The sequence below is a fragment of the Lutra lutra genome, chromosome 3, assembly GCF_902655055.1.
Source record: "Lutra lutra chromosome 3, mLutLut1.2, whole genome shotgun sequence".
Taxonomy (NCBI): domain Eukaryota; kingdom Metazoa; phylum Chordata; class Mammalia; order Carnivora; family Mustelidae; genus Lutra; species Lutra lutra.
The window spans coordinates 114,796,584-114,818,360 of NC_062280.1; positions in this window are offsets into that span (position 1 = coordinate 114,796,584).

Sequence of the window (21,777 nt, forward strand, 5' to 3'; positions counted from 1 at the left end):
ATTTGGCCACCCTAGTTCAGTTTCTGTCCTGTAAGTGTACATATTCCTGGCACCCTTCTTCCCAAATTTCCCTCAGCAAAGAGTCCAGGGCTGTGAATTAAATATCTCAACAAAGAGTCTCTATTACCAAACAATGTGCAACATGAGGACACTTACCTATTTAGAGCTTGATTCATGATATTATGTCAACTCACCTTCCACTTTTACGAAGAAGTAGGATATTGCTGTTTTCATACTAGATTATCTCACATCTTACTCATTTGTGTCCTACGAAACTGTTAGGGAAGACAGATACATGATACTTGGCCATAAGGAAATTTTGTATCCTTGCCTTTATCCTCACCTTTATTTTTGGCACAGTCTACTCCAACCCTCCTAAATCATTCATAGGGAGAGTGGGGTCTTCTAACACTTGAAATAATTCTCCTCCAACTATTCATTTATTCACTGTGTACCAGTGAGATAGATTGCATGATCTCCAACACTCTGGATATTCTCCTTCTTAGACTCTACATCAAGGATAAAAATCCACTTCCACTTCATTATGTCACATTTAAGTATCATTACCATGCCTTGGAAACTAAAGAAGCAAAATATATGGTGTAGCCAAACTTTTTTTTTTTTTTTTTGCCAAATGTTAATTTTTTGAAGTTGAATTTACATACAATAAAATCAACAGGTTTTACATGTATAACTTAACAAATTTAGCAAACATATACTTCTGTCTAATCCACACCCTAATCAAGGTATAGGAATTTTTTTTTATAACCCCAGAAAATTCTTTGGTGCTCTTTTACAAGCAATTCCCCTACTAGTCAATCACTAATCTGATTTCTTTAATCATATCTCAGTTTTGTCAATTCTAGATCATTGTATAAATTGTGTTTTATAGCATATACTCTTTCACTGGATGCAATGTTTTTGAGATTCATGTACATTGCTTCATGTCCCAGTACTTCATTGATTTTCATTGTGGAATACTGTTTTATTGTATGGGTATACCAGAATTTGGTTATGTATTCACTTGTTGATTAACAAATTGATGATGGGATTTTGAGTATTTTTTTTTAAATGTAGCAAAGTTAAATATATGAAATGATTAGACAATAATGTGCCAGTTTACTCAGAGCTCAAATTCACACTACTATCTTAGTGTGTTAGAAAGAACACAGGATTTCAAGGAAAAGGGGGAAAAATCTATCCAGTTTCATTTCTGCAATTACCTGGGGATCTGAAAAAACTGACAGTCTTTTTAAAATTGGTCTTCTCCCATATCAAAAGATTATCAGTTGCTGAGAATATATACTATGCACAAGTTTTCCTCCCACTAAGTACAGGTAAAAATCCTGAACAATTTATAAGAAAATTTTGAAAGGTGAAGAGAATAAAGCAAACTAACTAGGAGTTTTCAGGACCCAAGGAACAACATATTAGTAAGTTCCCTGGCTTCATTTTGCATTATATATCCCAAAGTTGGAGCTGAAGAAGCCAACAATCTCAGAAATGCAAAGGGATGAAGATAACAAACAAACAAAAAAACCACATGCACACACACACAAACCCTGCTCACTCTACCCAAAGCACCAAGAAAAGAGTTAGCCTATCAAGACAGAAACATTCAGATGATAACTACTCTACTAAAGCCAAACACAAAAGAAAAAAAATGTGACCCACCACAACTTAGGCCAGCAAAAGTCAAGGGGGAACTCTAATGTCCATCCTTCCCAGCTATACTGAAGCACCAAACAGCCTCTCTTGCTGCCATGCTAGTATCAGCCAAGGCCAAGTAGGGGGTCAGGTTTTGATTCCTATTGAGCAGTGAAGAGCCTTCTCCTTTTGCCATGGTGGCAGTGGAGACCAAAGAGGAGACTGGACTTCCATAAACACCCAGCAGCCAGGAGGTTTTACTTCCCTACCCCCACCTCCACTGGGTTAGTCAGAGGAGGTCTGGGAGAGAGTCAAGACTTTGACAGCCACTCAGTGGTAACAAGGCCACACACCTTTCCAGTGCCAGTGGGTGCAACACGGGAAGAAGTAAACTGAAATTCCTACCTCTTCTTGCCAAGGAGACATCAGTGGAGGCCTACAGGAAGGCCAGACTCCCAACCTCCCTCACCTATAACCATGAGCCTTCACACTTCAGGTGTCAGGGGGGCCAAGTGGGGAAGCAAGACTTCTACCCCAAACTGGCAATAATGAGATGGCATACCTCTCTTTCCCCAGCACAGTGGTATCAGAGGAGACCAGCTAAAACTAAAAGGCTTAGGTAAGATCCAGACCCTCTTAAATTATAGCCAAAAATTATCAAATTTCAATCAAGAACCACTCCTCTTACCAAAAGCCAGGAAATCTTCAAAGTGAAAAGAGACAATAAATATCAACATCAAGACAACAGGGATAAAAACGCAGCTGTTGCATCAACATGGACGGGACTGGAGGAGATTATGCTGAGTGAAACAAGTCAAGCAGAGAAAGTCAGTTATCATATGGTTTCACTGATTTGTGGAACATAAGAAAGAGTATGGAGGACATTAGGAGAAGGAAGGGAAAAATGAAGGGGGGAATATTGGAGTGGGAGATGAACCATGAGAGATTATGGACTCTGGGAAACAAACTGATGTTTTAGAGGGGAGAGGGTGGGGGATGGGTGAGCCCTGTGATGGTTTTAAGAAGGGCATGTACTGCATGGTATTATACATAAACAGTGAATCATGGAACACTACATCAAAAACTAATGATAATACTATATAGTGACTAACATAACATAAAAAAATAACTTAAAAAAATACCAGAAATATTAAAAATGCCTGAAAAAGGTTTTAAAGAAACCACGATAAAAATGTCTCAGAGAAATCACAAACATCTGGGAAACAAATGAAAAAGTACAAGATGCCAAAGAAATAAAGATTTTCAGTAAAGATACAAAAAATATAAAGAAAAAAATGGAAATTGTAAATAAAAACATGATAGCCCAAATAAAAAACTCAGTGGGTGAAATCAGTAGCAGAATGGAAGGGACAAAGAAAAGAGTCAATCAGTTAGAAAATAGAACAATACAGTTGGAATGGAGAGAAAATGGGCTGAAAAAAATTAATTTCTTAAGGAACTCATAGGAGTATAACAAAGCATCTAATCATTTCATAGAAGTTGCAGAAGGTGAGGGGAAGAGGGTGAGGTTGAAAATGTACTTTAAATACTGATGAAAACTTCCCAAATTTGGAAAGAGAGACAAACTTAGACTCATGAGTCTGTTTGACTCCAAACAGAATTAAATTAACGAAATCCACACCAAGATTAGATCATAGTAAAAGTTCACTGAAAAGCAAAAAAAAGAAAATCTTTTAACTGGTAGGAAAAAAAAAAACTACATCAAAAACTAATAACAATCTATATGGTGATTAACATAACATAATAAAAAATAATTTCAAAATCATGAGGAATCTGATAAAATAGAATTAATAATTTCAGTGAAGTTGTTGTTTACCCAATAACAGAAAAAATAATCATATTTATACATACATATTAACAATGAACACTAAAATAGAGGCTAAAATTTAAAATAAAATACAACTTACAGTCATTTAAAAATGTGAATTTGGTATGCTTTAATGGCTTAGTCAATTAAGCATCTGCCTTTGGCTCAGGTGATGATTCTGGAGTCCTAGATCCAGCCCTGCATTGAGCTCTCTGCTCACTGGGGAGCCTGCTACTCCCTCTCCCCAATCCCTGCTCTCAGCTTGTTCTCTCTCTCTTTTTTCTCTCTTTATTTCAAATAAATAAATAAAATCTTAAACAAAAAAATGTGAAATGTTTAGGTATAAATTTAACAAAACATGTACAGGACTTGTATCCTGAAAACTATAAAATGTAGTTTTGATGAAATGAACCAACAGGAATCTTAATAAGTGGAGAGTCATACCATGATGATGAATTAGAAGATTTAATGTAAAAGATGCCAATTCTCCCCAGATAGATACACAAGTTGAAGACAATTTCTTATCAAAATTAAGATTTTTTTGTACATACATACAAGATTATTCTAGAATTTATATTGAAGGATAAAAGAATGAAAATAGCTAAAAGAATTTTGAAAAATAAAATGAGAGTGGAAAGATTCAATCTACCTGAAGTCAAGCCTTCTTATATAGTGTGATACACAGTGTCAAGACTATGTGATATTGACAAAGGGATAGATAAAGATTATTATTTGATCCACATGTAATTTACAAGCATACTGCTTCATTACCAAATATTTGCACCATTTTTAATTTTTAGTTATTGATTTCTAGCTTAATTCCATTGTTATCTGAGTACATACTTGACTTTCTACTTTTTTTTAAATATGTTAATGGTTTGAGTGGGAGTATATGTTAGTGGATGTTTCATGTTGACTTTAAAACAATGTCTATGTTGCCATATGGAATATTTTATAAATGCCATTTAACTGACATATAGTGCTGATTAGTCATTCTGTTCAGGTTTATTTTTTCTTTGATTTACATAGATGAAAAAGAAATTCAATAGAGAAAAAATAGCTTTTTCAACAAATGTAGTCAAAACAACAAAGCTAAGAAAAATGAACTTCAACCTAAAATTCACACCTTATATGAAGTTATATAAATGTATCACATACTTAAATATAAAATTTTAATTTATTAATATATTATATATAAATATAACAATATATTATATAGAGATACATCTATCAGTGTTTATATCTCTATATCTAAGTATATCTCCCCACCAAACTGAAGTTTAAAGAAATGATCCAATCTAATCCAATAATCTTTCTGAAGATGGGCAAAAAAAACATGAAGAGATATCTTATCACAGACGATATACACATGGAAAATAAACAAATAAAAAGATAACCACCATTACTAGATATCAGAAAAATAAAAATTACAACCATAGTGGATTATCATCACACACATATCAGAATGTTTAAAAACATATAGTGACAACATCAAATATTGGCAAAATGAGAGAAACTGGATCACTCACATAGTGTTTTAGGGATATGAAATGATGGAGTCACTTGAAAAATGTTTGGGAGTTTCCTATAAACAACTCAGTGTTGCAACTCTCATATAACCCAGCAAATTCACTGTGGGGCACTTATCCCAGAAAAAAATAAAGACTTGTGTTTATATAACAATCTGTGGTAGAGGTGAAGATATAAAAAAGCTGAAAAATAACTTAAAACCAGGTTAATATTCTTGAATATGTTTTCAGAATGGAGGCTATGAATAAACAGGAAGCTAGAGGGCAAATTCCTAGGAAGTGTCCTAAAATTGTTGGAAAAGGGGAGAAAATAGCAAAGATCAACAATGTAGAACATTCTCAACAATATTCTCGGTCAGAGTGGTTGTATTCCTGAAGACTCAGAAACTTTAAAAACTTGCTTATATCTATCTCCATTTCTGCCACTGAGTCAGGATATGACCCTGAGCAACTGATTTAAGCTTATCATCTACACATTCTCCTTCATCAAATTGAAGCATCAGCCCTGCTAATGATTCTCCTAGAAAGAATGACTACAATTTAAGAACTCTTGTGCTCAGAGGTGTCCAAAAGGCACAGGCTATCATTACCAGGATAAAATACAAAAGGGTTTCTCAAATAAATAAATAAATAAATAAATAAATAAATAAATAAATACATAAACAAACAAACAAATAAATAAATAAAACTTCTCTCTTACAAAATTATGGGTGATGGGAGCTTTGTGTTGAAGGTCCCAAGTCTGCAGTGAAAGGAGGTACTGAGGGATTATAGGCTGAGGGAAGAAAAGAATGGAGTAGAGTTTGAATGAAAGTACCTTATTATTTAATAACTAAAAGTGGGAGAGAAAGAGAGCAGACAGATCAAAGTGGTGTGATTATAAGGATCCTAGGAAAGAGAGAAAGTCAGAGTTGCCTATTATTTAAAAATAGAAAAAAGGTTAGAGAAATATTGAAAAGAGTGATCATCTTAAATATGTGCATCAAACTCTGCTCTTTTCAAATTCCTTTTGCAAGCACCATTATATCTGAAAATGCCTGGGAGTGGGATGGATAGCAAGAGAGTTTAAATCCCAAAGGAATTTGCACAATTGATGATGGAACAAGCATTAAGCCAAGGTATTGGCCTATTAGAAAGATCACATAGGATACACTTCTGATTTTCTTTTCCAGGGCAGAATCCTCCATACTGATCTTCCTCCCACACTGGAGAAAGTCATAAAGATGAGCCAGAAGTGATCCCACTCCCATCCTGTTCTAAGACACTGCTGTGTTTGAAAGGAAAAGAGGGTCTGGGACCTCATGAAACACACTGGAATTGTTGAAGGGAAAAATAACAAGTGTGGATAAGCTGTTGCCTTCGTCACTAATTGTAGAGCAAGCACAGACTGGTATAAAGATGAAAGCCTTTTCAAATTAGAGTTGCAATAAATAACCACTTTTTAAAAACCTTATTAGATTTTCCTCTCTTTAACTTAAGAAGAGTGTCTTAGAATCTCATATCTCCTATGGTAAAGGAGATGATCAACAATATCTCCCACTTAATGTTTTAGTCAACACTATTTTCAGTATGTTTATATATGTGTGTGTGTGTGTGTGTGTGTGTGTGTATATATATTCCATACATATAATATATATAATATATGCAAAATACATCACTATTATTTAATATATTTTATTGGCATTTGTATAAATACAATATTATGTATATTTCAGCTAATTGGTAATATCTGGAATAATGTTATATAAACACTAACTAAAACTAAGTTGACTGGTGACACCTGAGTTCATGTTTTTGGTTGTCTTTTCACTTTTCCATGCTGCTGGAATTTTCATCCAAAAGATAAAGTCATTAATCTTTAAAACAAAACAATAAGATAAGCACTAGTAAAATAAGACAAGATAGGAACACTGCCAAATTACAAGAGAGTAAGCAAGAATTTTTTTTTTTTTTTAAAGGCCAATTTAGGGCCCCTGGGTGGCTCAGTTGGTTAAGCGACTGCCTTTGGCTCAGGTCATGATCCTGGGGTCCTGGGATGGATTCTTACATTGGGCTTCCCTTGCTCTTCAGGGAACCTGCTTCTCCCTCTCCCTTGCCTGCCACTCCCCCTGCTTATGCTCTCTCTCACTCCCTCTCTCTCTCTGTCAAACAAATAAATAAAATCTTCGGGGAAAAAATGAGAGGTCAATATAACAAAAGGAAGTGGAAAAAGTAAGAAAAACAAACTGAAATTGTTACATATGGCAGCTGTGAAATAAGATAGAGAGGATACATTGACTCATATAAATTATGAAAATAAAGCTGACTAATTGAACTGTCTTTCTAAAGACATAGAAACTTGTATTTGTTTGAAAAAAATACAGTAAGAGCAGAACAAAGGAAAAGGATACAAGAAAGTTTATAGGAATGGGACATAGATTTACTAACAAATAGAAATGAAAAAGCAGAATTTGTCAATATTACTATCAGACAAGGTATTTAAGGCCAAGTGTACCCAGGAAGATATCTTATTACCTTCCAATGAAATTCAAAGCATTTAAGTTACAAATAAATTGTTGGATACAAATATTGGTAAGATAAAGTATATGTATTTATCTTTATATTTTTGTATATTGTATTATATATGTATGTATACATACATACATATACATGTATATTGTATTATATATGTATATTATATTTATGTATATATTTGTATATTATACTTATCTATATATTTTTATATAAGGTTTATATAAAACAAAAATGAGAATACTCTGAAAAGCATAGAATAGAAGGATAACTGTTAGATACATCAGGATCCAAAGACTAGCAGAGGGTGCCAATGGAAATTAAGCAGAAAACTGGAGCTTCTATCCTATATGGCTGTAACAAGAAAGCAACCCTTTTATTTAAAGGAGCTATGACACAGGAGGCCTCCTAAAACATAAGATTTAAATAATATCCATAGACTTATACAACCAAAATGCATAGATTATAGTTGAAAATCACTCATTATACCAAGAAACAAGATCTCAAACTGAATCAACAGATGACAACATTAAGAGAGCATAGCTGTTAGAATTATCTGACAAAAATTTAAGTAGCCATTATGAAAAAAAAAAATTCTTGTTAGCAGCTAAGAACATACTTGGAACAAAGCAGAAATCCTCAGAAATAAAATAGAAAATGTCAGCAAAGAAATAGAAGATAGGAAGGAGCATTAAATTCAATCTGTGGAATTGAAATATGCTATAACTGAAATAAAACCTCAAAGGAGGGCACAGCAGCAGAAAGGAAAATACAGGAGAAACCTAGAGACAGAACAATAGAAATTACCCAATCTAGACAGCCACTTAAAAATAGCCTTTGCAAAATGAACAGAACTTCTGGGGCCTGTAAGGCTATACCAAAAAATCTCATTTTTATCATTAGTGTCCCAAAAAGAAAGAAGAGTGTTAGGGCTGAAATGTATTTGAAAAAATAATGGCTAAAGATTTAAATTTGACCAAAATATAAATGTACAGATTCAAGAACATGAACATACTTCAAGCAGTATAAACCAAAAGAAATCTCCACCAAGGCACTACACATTAAAACATCTGAAAACTGAAGACAAGAAAAAGTCCTGAAAGTAGCAAAAGAAAACAAACATTTCCTGGAAAAGAAAAACAATTTCAATGACAGTACATTTCTCTTTGGAAACCACAGAAATGGCACATTATGCAAGTACTAAAAGAAAACTGGTGAAGTGCCTAGGTGGCTCAGTCAGTTAAGCATGACCTGAGTTGAGGGCAGATGCTTAACTCAGGTCATGATCCTGGAGTTCTGGGATTGAGTCATTCATTGGGATCCCTTCTCAGTGAAGAGTCTGCTTCTCCCTCTTCATCCTCTCCTCCCCCTGCTTCTGCTCTTTCTCACGTTCACTCTCTCTCTCTCTCTCTTTCTTAAATAAATAAATAAATAAATAAATAAATAAATAAATACCTTACAAAAAAAAAAAAGAAAGAAAAGAAAACAGTCAATCCAGATTTCTATATTTAGTAAAAATATGATTCAGGAATGAAAATGAAATAAAGATATCATGAGATGAAGGGAAACTAAGAGAATTTTTCATGAGAAGACCTACTCTAAAAGAATGACTAAAGAAATATCTGTAAACAAAAAGGAAGTGATAAAAACAGGAATTTGAGGAAGATAGTGAATGTAAAGAAAGAGATAAATACCATAGACTTTTTTTTTTCTTTTTGAATTTCCTTCTTGAGTTTTATAAATTGTGTTAGATATTTGAAGAAAATTTTTAACACTGTCTGGTGGGGTTCCCAATAGATGTACAGAGAATATTTAATATGATTATATCATAATGGGGGAGGTTTAAAGGAAAATGTATTTCTTCTAATCCATTTGAGCTGGTAAATATCAATACTAGTGGACTCTCACAAGATATGTATATATAATACAATAACAATATGCATACACTTATAAAAAAGAAATTTATAAGGAGACACACTTAAATCACTTAAAACCAAAAATGACATTTGTATTTTTAAAAATATTTAAATAAGTTCTTTATAGATTTTGGACACTAGCCCTTTATCTGATATGTCATTTGCAAATATCTTCTCCCATTCTGTCAGTTGTCTTTTGGTTTTGTTCACTGTTTCCTTTGCTGTGCAAAAGCTTTTGATCTTGATAAAATCCCAATAGTTCATTTTTGCCCTTGCTTCCCTTGCCTTTGGTGATGTTCCTAGGAAGATGTTGCTGCGGCTGAGGTCGAAGAGGTTGCTGCCTGTGTTCTCCTCAAGGATTTTGATGGATTCCTTTCTCACATTGAGATCCTTCATCCATTTTGAGTCTATTTTCATGTGTGGTGTAAGGAAATGATCCAATTTCATTTTTCTGCATGTGGCTGTCCAATTTTCCCAACACCATTTATTGAAGAGGCTGTCTTTTTTCCATTGGACATTCTTTCCTGCTTTGTCAAAGATGAGTTGACCATAGAGTTGAGGGTCTATTTCTGTGCTCTCTATTCTGTTCCATTGATCTATGTGTCTGTTTTTGTGCCAGTACCATGCTGTCTTGATGATGACAGCTTTGTAATAGAGCTTGAAGTTCAGAATTGTGATGCCACCAACTTTGGTTTTCTTTTTCAATATTGCTTTGGCTATTCGAGGTCTTTTCTGGTTCCATATAAATTTTAGGATTATTTGTTCCATTTCTTTGAAAAAAATGGATGGTACTTTGATAGGAATTGCATTAAATGTGTAGATTGCTTTAGGTAGCATAGACATTTTCACAATATTTATTCTTCCAATCCAGGAGCACACCCAAAGAACAAATAATCCAATCAAGAAATGGGCAGAGGACATGAACAGACATTTCTGCAAAGAAGACATCCAGATGGCCAACAGACACATGAAAAAGTGCTCCATATCACTCGGCATCAGGGAAATACAAATCAAAACCACCATGAGATATCACCTCACACCAGTCAGAATGGCTAAAATTAACAAGTCAGGAAATGACAGATGCTGGCGAGGATGCGGAGAAAGGGAAACCCTCCTACACTGTTGGTGGGAATGCAAGCTGGTGCAACCACTCTGGAAAACAGCATGGAGGTTCCTCAAAATGTTGAAAATAGAACTACCCTATGACCCTGCAATTGCACTGCTGGGTATTTACCCTAAAGATACAAACATAGTGATCCTAAGGGGCACGTGCACCCGAATGTTTATAGCAGCAATGTCTACAATAGCCAAACTATGGAAAGAACCTAGATGTCCATCAACAAACGAATGGATAAAGAAGATGTGGTATATATACACAATGGAATACTATGCAGCCATCAAAAGAAATGAAATCTTGCCATTTGTGACGACATGGATGGAACTAGAGGGTATCATGCTTAGCGAAATAAGTCAATCGGAGAAAGACAACTATCATATGATCTCCCTGATATGAGGGAGAGGAGAAGCAACATGGGGGGTTGAGGGGGTAGGAGAAGAGTAAATGAAACAAGATGGGATTGGGAGGGAGACAAACCATAAGTGACTCTTAATCTCACAAAACAAACTGAGGGTTGATGGGGGGAGGGGGTTGGGAGAGGGGGGTGGGGTTATGGATATTGGGGAGGGTATGTGCTATGGTGAGTGCTGTGAAGTGTGTAAACCTGGCGATTCACAGACCTATACCACTGGGGATAAAAATATATGTTTATAAAAAATAAAAAAAATTATAAAAACAAACAAAAAAAAATTGTAAAAAATACCATAAGCAGAATTGCAGAATCATTATTCTGGATGTATGTTTTTATTATACATATGATATATAATTTTATATATATTTATATATAAGTTAATTATATATATTTATATATAAGTTACTTATATATAAATCAAATGTCTTTAATAAAACAGAACTGATATATATCTGGGAAAAAAATATTTAAATAAACTACAAGATAGCAGTAAAAGAAAATAGAACAAAAATCTTAAGAATAAAGAAAATAGGATGGGGGAGACAAGATGGCGGGGAAGTAGGAGGGGGTGCTGTTTCAACCTGTACCCTAAAGTGAGCTGATTATCTACCATAGAACTCCGATCACCCATGAAATCAGCCTGAGATCAGAATTATACACGTTTGGATCAATACAGGGGCAGAAGATGGCAGTGGGCAGGTAAAGCGGAGTGGGAACATCAGTCAGATTGATATCAGAAGATAAACAAAAGTGGGAGGGAGCCACCAGAGGTGACCGATTGGAAAGTAATACCCCTAAAACGAGAGTGCCCTGCATCTGGGGACCAGCATTAACTTGGAGACTGGTTGAAAGCACTCAAAGAAAAAGCAAAGGATTGCAGGGGGGTGGAAATTGTGGGAATCGGGGTGGCTAGGGACAGGGGCTTAAGTTCCTGGACCCAGGACAGCCTCCCCTGGCGCTGAGCCAGAGAGAGTGTGGCGGAAAAACCAAGTCTTGGTCCCTGAGCCACCTGCACGCCGGGGAACATGTGGGGTCCACCTCCTGTGAGGGGTGGGAGCCTCGCCAGACAGAGCACCACGCTGTGCTAACAGAGCCTGAGATGCGCACGCCCCTCACCTTCCCCTGAGAGAGGTGCACAACGGCCCAGCCTGGTGCTCTCAGACCCGCACCCTGCTATCAGAGCCTGAGACGCAGGCACAACCCACACCCTCCCCTGAGAGAGGTGCATGCAAGCCCAGTGCTCTTAGAACCCAGAAAGACCAAACACTCCCAGCCCTGAGAAAATCTCAGTGTGCTATCTCTGCTTGGAACCTCTCTGGCGGTCTGGAGCTGCCCAGACAGCCTCTGCTGCTGTGGTTTTGGGTACAAGCAAAAGATCCTGCGTCCCCAGTGACCACGACTTGGAACCTGCTCTGCCAGTGGCCAAGGGGGAATTTATATGGGCTCTGCAGCACCCACAGGGGACCAGACTGAGGCTTCTCTCTGAGAGGGAGGTCAGGGTGCAGTTTGCTTTCCTCGAAACCTACAAAAACCATCAAAAGCGGTCAAGGCGAGAGAAAAAAAACATTGAACAAACATAAAAACCTCCAAAAAACAAACGCTTGAAAAAACAGGTTCCCTCAGAGCCCACCCCCTTGAGGGGGGGCAGGAGAACTTAACTCAGGGAACATCATTGACTGAAAACCCACGTGGCAGGCCCCTTCCCCAGAAAACCAACCAGGAAAGAAAAAAAAAAAAAAAAGACTACATGAGAACAACCACCACTACTTCATAGGACAACTTTTATTTTTAACTCATTCCCACTATTCTGGTTCATTTTCTTTATATATAGATAATTTTTTAACCTATTTACCATCACGGTGAGATGTCCAGTACATCAAATTCCATAATAACCTTCTAACCTGAACTTTTTAATATATAAACCTGTGTTTTTCTTTTGCATCTCTATATTTTTAATTTTTAAAAATTTTTTTTTAGTTTATTCTAATTTATTTCTTTTTTTATTTTTATTTTCTAATATTCATATAGAGTTAAACTTCAAGGTAATCCGTTTTCCCCAATCAATGCTACCCCAATAGGTAAACCAATTTTTAATCCCCCTTTATCTTAGGAAAGTTGAGTCCTTTAACAAAGATATCAAGATACATCCAGGAAGAATCAAAACAAACTTCCTCGCCCACACTGAGAATTTATAACCACTCTCCCATCTTTTTCTTCCGCCAGTGTTTCTGTGTTTTGTGTTTGTCCTGATAGTATATAAATCTTATACTTGAACTCTTTTTGACGAGGTTCTTCCTTTATTTGCATATATATATATATATATATATATATATATATATATATATATATTTTCTCTTCTCATATACTTTTATCAGTCTTTTTGTTTGTTTGTTTTTGTTTGTATACTTCATAAATCTTACCTTGGGGCCCATTTGGGCTGAATCTTCTCTTTTATTTTCCCTTTTTTTCCTGTTTCTCTCTCTCTGTCTCTCTTTTTTTTTTTTTCCTCATTTGGGGGGGAATCCTGATTGCTCAGAAGCATTCCAGGGTGCACCTTGACTTCACCACGGTCGATATATCCAGCAACATCCGTTAAGTCATCTCTCACCAAAATGACCAGGAGGAGGAATGCCCAACAGAAGAAAAATACAGAGGATGGGCCTTCTGCAACAGAGCTAATGGCTATCAACATAGACAATATGACTGAAAGAGAATTCAGGCTAACAATTAGCCAGGCAATAGCTAGGTTGGAGAAAGCCATGGATGACCAAACGGAATTGATTAGGGCAGAACTGAAAGCTACCAGGGATGAGGTTCACAATGCTCTCAATGAGTTCCAATCTAATTTAAATTCTTTAAAAGCTAGGATAACTGAGACAGAAGATAAAATTAGTGATCTGGAGGACAAACAGATAGAGAGAAAGGATCAGGAGGAAGTCTGGGACAAATAGCATAGAAGCCATGAAAACAGAATCAGGGAAATAAATGATGCCATGGAATGTTCCAATGTCAGAATTATTTGAATCCCTGAGGGGAAGGAGAAATAAAGCAGTCTAGAAGATATAGTGGAAAAATATATGAAAATGTGATATATAAAAATTTTCCCAATCTCACGAATGGAACCAGTGTTCATGTACTAGAGGCCAAACGGTCTCCACCCAAGATTATAGATTCCAAAAAAAAATTAAGACATCTGATAGTCAAATTGAGGAATCATAATTGTAGATGCAATCTCTTGAATGCTGCTAGGACAAAGAGGCTCCTTACTTACAGAGGAAAGCCCAACCGAATAACGTCAGACCTGTCCACAGAGACCTGGCAAGCCAGAAAGGGCTGGCAAGACACATTCAGGGCACTAAATGAGAAGAACATGCAGCCAAGAATACTTTATCCAGCAAGACTGGCATTCAAAATGGATGGAAAGATAAAGAGTTTTGAAGACCTGCAAGACTTAAAAGACGATGCAACCACCAAGCTGACACAGCAAGAAATATTAAGGGGGGGCTATATAAAAGAGGAAAAATCCTAAGAATAGCATTGAACAGAAATGTAGAGACAATCTACAGAAAGAAAGACGTCAAAGGTAACACGATGTCAATAAAAACGTATCTCTCAATAATCACTCTCAATGTGAATGGCCTAAATGCACCCATAAAATGACACAGGGTTGCAGATTGGACAGGACCCATCCATATGTTGTCTACAAGAGGCCCATTTTAAACCTAAAGATACACCCAGAGTGAAAGTGAAGGGATGGAAATGCATCTTTCCTGTGAATGGGCCTCAAAAGAAGGCCGGGATAGCGATTCTCATTTCAGATAAATTAGATTTTAAACTAAAGACTGTAGTCAGAGATACAGAAGGACACTACATCATTCTTAAAGGGACTATCCACCAAGATGATCTAACAATTGTAAATATCTATGCCCCCAATATGGGAGCAGCCAATTACATAAGAAAACTGTTAATCAAGATAAAGAGTCATATTGATATGAATACATTAATAGTAGGAGATCTTAACATGCCTCTCTCAGAAATAGACAGATCATCAAAGCAGAAAATCAATAAAGAAACAAGAGCATTGAATGACACATTGGACCCAATAGACCTCATAGATATATACAGAACATTCCACACTAAAACAACAGAATACTCATTCATCTCAAGTGCACATGGAACCTTCTCCAGAATAGACCACATACTGGGTCACAAATCAGGACTCAACTGATACCAAAAGACTGAGATTATTCCCTGCATATTCTCAGATCATAATGCTTTGAAACTGGAGCTAAATCACAAGGAAAAGTTCGGAAGGAACTCAAACACCTGGAAGCTAAAGACAATCTTGCTGAAGAATGCTTGGATCAACCAGGAGATCAAAGAAGAACTGAAACAATTCATGGAAACCAATGAGAATGAAGACACTTCAAGGCCAAAACCTATGGGATACAGCAAAGGCGTTCCTAAGGGGGAAATACATAGTCATCCAAGCCTCCCTTCCTCCCCTGTAGCTGTCTCTACACCTTAAAGAACTGGAGAATCAACAACAAATCAAACCAACTCCACACACAAGAAGGGAAATAATCAAGATTAGGGCAGAGATGAAGGAGGTAAAAACCAGAGATAGAGTAGAATGTATCAATGAAACTAGAAGCTGTTTTTTTTGAAAGAATCAATAAGATCAATAAACCCTTGGCCACACTAATCCAAAAGAAAAGAGAGAAAGCCCAAATTAATAAAATTATGAATGAAAAGGGAGAGATCACAACTAATTCCAAGGAAGTAGAAACAATCATCAGAAGTTATTATCAACAGTTATACACCAATAAGCTAAGCAACCTAGCTGAAATGGATGCATTCCTGGAAAACTATAAACTCCCAAAATTGAGCCAGGAAGAAATTGACAACCTGAATAGACCAATATCTAGTAAAGAGATTGAAGCAGTGATCAAAAACCTCCCAAAAAACAAGGGCCCAGGACCTGATGGATTCCCTGGGGGAATTCTACTAAACTTTCAAAGAAGCCATAACACCTTCTCCTGAAGCTGTTTCAAAAAAATTGAAGCAGAAGGAAAACTTCCAGACTCTTTTTATGAAGTCAGCATTACCCTGATCCCCAAACCAGGCAAAGACCCTACCAAAAAGGAGAATTTCAGACCAATATCACTGATGAATATGGGTGCTAAGATTCTCAACAAGATCCTAGCAAACAGGATCCAACAGCACATTAAAAAGATTATCCACCATGACCAGGTGGGATTCATTCCTCGGCTACAAGGATGGTTCAACATTTGCAAATCAATCAATGTGATAGAACAAATTAATAAGAAAAGAGAGAAGAACCACATGGTCCTCTCAATTGATGCAGAAAAAGCATTTGACAAAATCCAGCATCCGTTCCTGATTAAAATGCTTCAAAGTATAGGGATAGAAGGAACATTCCTGAACTTCATTAAATCTATCTATGAAAGACCCACAGCAAATATCATCTTCAAATGGAAAAAGCTTGCAGACTTCCCGTTGAGATCAGGAACCCGACAAGGATGCCCATTCTCACCACTTTTGTTCAACATAGTATTAGAAGTCATAGCAACAGCAATCAGACAACAAAGAGAAATAAAAGGTATCCAAATTGGTAATGAAGAAGTCAAACTCTCTCTCTTCGCAGATGATATGATTCTTTATATGGAAAACCCAAAAGCCTCCACCCCAAAAATACTAGAACTCATACAGCAATTCAGGAATGTGGCAGGATACAAAGTCAATGTACAGAAATCAGTGGCTTTCTTATACACTAACAATGAAAATACAGAAAGGGAAATTAGAGAATTGATTCCATTTACTATAGCACCAAGAACCATAAGATACCTAGGAATAAACCTAACCAAAGAGGTAAAGGAACTATACTCGAGGAACTACAGAACACTAACAAAAGAAATTGAAGAAGACACAAAAAGATGGAAGACCATTCCATGCTCTTGGATCGGAAGAAAAAACATTGTTAAAATGTCTATACTGCCTAGAGCAATCTATACTTTTAATGCCATTCCGATCAAAATTCCACTGGTATTTTTCAAAGAACTGGAGCAAATGATCCTAAAATTTGTATGGAATCAGAAGAGACCCCGAATCACTAAGGAAATGTTGAAAAACAAAAATAAAACTGGGGGCATCACGTTACCTGATTTCAAGCTTTATTACAAAGCTGTGATCACCAAGACAGCATGGTACTGGCATAAAACAGACACATAGACCAGTGGAACAGAGTAGAGAGCCCAGATATGGACCCTCAATTCTATGGGGAAATAATCTTCAACAAAACAGGAAAAAATATACAGTGGAAAAAAGACAGTCTCTTCAATAAATGGTTGCTGGGGAAACTGGACAGCTATATGTAGAAGAATGAAACTCGACCATTCTCTTACACCGTACCCAAAGATAAACTCAAAATGGATAAAAGACCTCCACGTGAGACAGGAATCCATCAGAATCCTAGAAGAGAACATAGGCAGTAACCTCTTCGATATCAGCCACAGCAACTTCTTTCAAGATATGTCTCCAAAGGCAAAGGAAACAAAAGCGAAAATGAACTTTTGGGACTTCATCAAAATCAAAAGCTTCTGGACAGCAAAGGAAACAGTCAACAAAACAAAGAGGCAACCCACGGAATGGGAGAAGATATTTGCAAATGACAGTACAGACAAAAGGTTGATATCTAGGATCTATAAAGAACTCCTCAAACTCAACATGCAGAAAACAGACAATCATATAAAAAAAATGGGCAGAAGATATGAACAGACACTTCTCCAATGAAGACAGACATATGGCTCTCAGACACCTGAAAAAATGTTCATCATCACTAGCCATCAGGGAGATTCAAATTAAAACCACATTGAGATATCACCTTACACCAGTTAGAATGGCCAAAATTAGCAAGACAGGAAACAACGTGTGTTGGAGAGGATGTGGAGAAAGGGGAACCCTCTTACACTGTTGGTGGGAATGCAAGTTGGTGCAGCCACTTTGGAGAACAGTGTGGAGATTCTTCAAGAAATTAAAAATAGAGCTTCCCTATGACCCCGCAACTGCACTACTGGGTGTTTGCCCCAAAGATACAGATGTAGTGAAAAGAAGGGCCATCTGTATCCCAATGTTTATAGCAGTAATGGCCACGGTCACCAAACTGTGGAAAGAACCAAGATGCCCTTCAACGGATGAATGGATAAGGAAGATGTGGTCCATATACACTATGGGGTATTATGCCTCCCTCAGAAGGGATGAATACCCAACTTTTGTATCAACATGGACGGGACTGGAAGAGATTATGCTGAGTGAAATAAGCAGAGAGAGTCAATTATCACATGGTTTCACTTATTTGTGGAGCATAACAAATAGCATGGAGTACAAGGGGAGATGGAGAGGAGAAGGGATTTGAGGGAAATTAGAAGGGGAGGTGAACCATGAGAGACTATGGACTCTGAAAAACAATCTGAGGGTTTTGAAGGGTCGGGGGGTTGGTGGAACCAACTGGTGGGTATTAGAGAGGGCACGGATTGCATGGAGTACTGGGTGTGGTGGAAAAACTTTGAATACTGTTACGCTGAAAAGAAATTAAAAAAAATAAAAGCTTTTAAGTTTGAGAAGGATACATTGGGAAGACAGAGCTAAAAGGGTCTAAAAAGACAAAGAGACCCCAAACTCTCTTTATGATATATAACGTCAGGTAACTGGGTATAAGTCACATATTCAGTGGTAGATGGATCAATAAATACTTAATAGATTATCTTTGCTAATTGTCTGGGTTCAGAATGAGAATATTCATTGAATATAAAATATGTCATTACACTGTATCCATTTAAAAATACTTCATTTATTTATTTGAGAGAGAGAGAGAGACAGACAGACAGACAGCAAGAGAGAGAGAGAACACTAGTGGGGGGAGAAGGAAAAAGAGACTCCCCACTGAACAAGGGGCTCAATGTAGGTCTAGATCCCATAACCCTGGTATAATGACCTGAGCCAAAGGCAGGCACTTAACCGAGCCACCTGAGAGTATCTGTATCCACTTTTGTAGATGAGAAAACTGAGCTCAGCAGCCCAGGATGACAAGAAAGGAAGTAGCAGAGTTAAAATAATTGAGTTCTAGAAATGTTAACAGCATGTCCTTTATATGATACAGTGTTAAACAACACAGATGTGATCTTGCCTTTCATAAAAATCAGTGAAAATTAATATTATATTCAACTCTATTATGTCAGTGAAGCTTAATCTCATGAATTATTTTAAGTGGGTTAAGGAAGATGAATAAAGGCACGAAATCATCCTGAGGAAGAAAAAAAAGAAAAGAAAAGAAAAGAAAAGAAAAGAAAAGAAAAGAAAAGAAAAGGACAAAGAGACCAGCATATATAAAGGACATAACAAGCTTCTAACACAGTAATCTGATAAATAATATTTGTTCTCCCTTTCTGTTTTAACATTCACATAGGTTCTTGTTCAATTATTTACAGTTTTATAGCATGTGCTTTAATCCCCAATAGTTGTGCTTCTCTATCTAGTCATTACCAACGGGCCAGATAGCATACCTCTTTCTCATCCCTGTGGAATGTGGCACTAATAACTGACCTTTTAATCAAGGTCATTTCATTGTGGTGGCTGAGGAGGACCTCTACTAGGCAGATTGGCTGGAATGAAGCTAACCTATTTTTCTCTGCTTTTTTTTCCATCAAAAACGGGGAAAATCCTACCAGGACCATCACAGATGACTTAAGAGAAGAGTAACAATTAATGCAAAAAGGCTGCACTTCTCAATTAAGCCAACATTGATTAGGAAGGAAACAGAACAGCAACAAGAACTTGCCTTCACTAACATTATTGTCTCAAAGTTTCTAAGGCTGTGATAGAAAGTTGGAAGTTTCAGGTTTTGAAATCATACTAAATAGTAGCTCTTCCCTTAAGTCTCTTTGCTTCTTCCATAGTTATAATGTCCTCATATTAAAACAGAGGGTGACAATATGTACCTTATATGTTACTGCAAGAATTTATGCAATGACCCCAGCTCAGGGTCTGCTTTCTGAACACGGCTTGATGATCTTGAATCATTAACACCTACCTGTGTCTTCCCTCTGCCCCTGCAGCCTCACCAGCCCTGGCTTCTTACCTCCATGAGACAGGAACACAATACTTGACCATTACTTGCCCAGTGACTTCTGCTCCATGTGCCTGTGCCTTTTGAGTCTGTGCCAACAAACTGGCATGCTTCTGGGTTGTTCCAGGTTAGGGCAGATGCTTTAATTCCTAGCAAGGCAGAGCTCTTGCTAAATTACTGGCACAATGTCTCATAACCTTTTATTCATTACTGACTTCTAATTATTCTAAATTGTTTCTTAATTAGATTCTGACCACTGGAAAATGGATGTGAAATGAGCACAGCACAGTATGGACCTGCAGGGTGAAGCAAACTGTGCATGGTTCTTCAGAGATGGGTGTTGTCACCAGGAGAGGATACTTTACATTGAGACTCCATTTCCTTGACACACTCCACAAGGCCCACTTTTCCATCCCTTCAGGAAAACACCTTCTCTTCAGGACTCTCAGTAAGGACAAGCAATAGTCTATCAGAATAATTGTTTGCAGCCAATTTCAAGTCTTGAGTAGGAGGCCTCCCTTAAGTAAAGGTGAATAAAACCAGCCAGAATCTGCCCTGGTAGTTTTGTCTCATTGGCTATTCTTTGTTCATTTGGTCCCACCCCCCTCTGCAATCCAGAGCCTTCATCTTTCCTCCTGTCCTACCAGGATATGACCTGAGACAAGGCATTGCCCTTGGTTTCTCATCCTTCCCTTTATGTTACTGATTCTATTCTTGCAAGGGAACTAAAGATGCTTCTTATAAAGTCTCATTTCCAATGGTGAGTTATTTCTCTTACAGAAAGGCAAGCTATCACTTTGATAGTATGCAGCAAAGATCTCAAAATTTATAGTCTCTACTCTCAAGAAATTAAGCTAAGAAAATAATCAGAAATGAAGACCAAGCTCAAGGATGGTGTTACACAATGAACTGTGTCCTTCTAAAGTTCATATACTGAGGTCCTAAACCCCAGTATCCAAGTATGTGACTTTCATTGGAGATAAGGCTTTTATAGATATAATTATGTTAAAATGAGGTAATTAAGGTGGGCCCCAACCCAGAATGAGTGACGTCATCATGGAATGGAGAAATTTGGACAGAACTGTATATAAAGAGAAGATAATGTGAAGACACCAGGAGAAGATGGCCATCTACAAATCAGGGAGATTTGTAGATGTGGATATATATATATATATATATATATATATATATATATATATATCTCCATCATACTAGTAACCAAAGAATAACACTTTAAATAACAAAGAAATACATCTTTTTTCCAACGAAATTGGATTTTTTTAAATCAAACTATTTAATTCTGAGGAGGTCCAAGGAGATGAGTTTTCTCATACACTGCTAAAATAAGTATGTATAGGTATAACTTTTCAGGAAACCAAGTTGCCTAAAAATTAGAAACTTTAACATTGTTTGTGCTTTTTGGGTTAATATTTCAATTTCTAGGAATGTATTCTTAGAAAATAATCATGGTTTTGAGGGGCTCCTGGGTGGCTCAGTGGGTTAAGCCGCTGCCTTCGGCTCAGGTCATGATCCCAGGTCCTGGGTTCGAGCCCCACATCGGGCTTTCTGCTCAGCGGGAAGCCTGCTTCCTCCTCTCTCTCTCTGCCTGCCTCTCTGCCTACTTGTGATTTCTCTCTGTCAAATAAATAAATAAAATCTTTAAAAAAAAAAT